The sequence below is a fragment of the Nanorana parkeri genome, unplaced genomic scaffold (assembly GCF_000935625.1).
Source record: "Nanorana parkeri isolate BGI_ZX_2015 unplaced genomic scaffold, ASM93562v1 scaffold748, whole genome shotgun sequence".
Taxonomy (NCBI): domain Eukaryota; kingdom Metazoa; phylum Chordata; class Amphibia; order Anura; family Dicroglossidae; genus Nanorana; species Nanorana parkeri.
Genome location: NW_017307016.1, coordinates 305,153 through 305,449, shown reverse-complemented (window position 1 = coordinate 305,449; position 297 = coordinate 305,153). Strand labels below are relative to the sequence as shown.

The window sequence follows — 297 nt, the reverse complement described above, 5'->3', positions numbered from 1 at the left end:
CAGAGAGGAGACGGGAGGGCGGAGGTCAGAGAGGAGACGGGAGGGCGGAGGTCAGAGAGGAGACGGGAGGGCAGAGGTCAGAGAGGAGACGGGAGGGCAGAGGTCAGAGAGGAGACGGGAGGGCGGAGGTCAGATAGAAGACGGAAGGGAAGGCGGAAGGGAAGGACGGAGGTCAGAGAGGAGACGGGAGGGCGGAGGTCAGAGAGGAGACGGGAGGGCGGAGGTCAGAGAGGAGACGGGAGGGCAGAGGTCAGAGAGGAGACGGGAGGGCAGAGGTCAGAGAGGAGACGGGAGGGC

The 297-nt window shown here is 66.3% G+C and overlaps 1 protein-coding gene across 1 annotated transcript in view; it reads left to right on the top strand.

The window, feature by feature from the left end:
• Nucleotides 1-297, top strand: part of GLYCTK (glycerate kinase) — a gene marked incomplete at its 5' end in the record, with an annotated part of 9,516 nt that overhangs the window by 8,738 nt on the left and 481 nt on the right. The gene's annotated exons all lie outside the window — the stretch shown is intronic.